The following is a 388-nucleotide window of genomic DNA, read 5'->3' as shown; positions in this document are numbered from 1 at the left end:
CTCAGTTCTGCTCTATAGACATAAATAAGTGAAAAACACATTTATATGGCTTTTTTTCCCAGTGTTGTTTTTATTTATGTAAAGTTTGAAAGCAATCTATGTCAATCTAAGGCTCTGGTATAGCATACTGTGCAAAAAGTTAGTGAACTGCTTAAACACTGACAATAAATTACCTCTTACATGCTGAGCACAAATGGAAGAATGTATTCTACATCAACAAAAGTCTATATGGGTACCATTGGAAGGCCATTTTGCATCCACCACTGATTAGCACTGAAGTGGAGTTCATAGCATGCAATCAGAAGTTAAGGTCTTCATACACATCAACATGATCCATCTCTACAGAAACCCTCAGCTTATATTACCTTTTGACTTAATCCCTAATTGG

This window comes from Pelophylax lessonae (assembly GCF_965119305.1).
Source record: "Pelophylax lessonae genome assembly, chromosome: 7".
Lineage (NCBI taxonomy): Eukaryota > Metazoa > Chordata > Amphibia > Anura > Ranidae > Pelophylax > Pelophylax lessonae.
The sequence above is the reverse complement of the archived record's forward strand: the minus strand, read 5'-3'. Positions refer to the sequence as shown.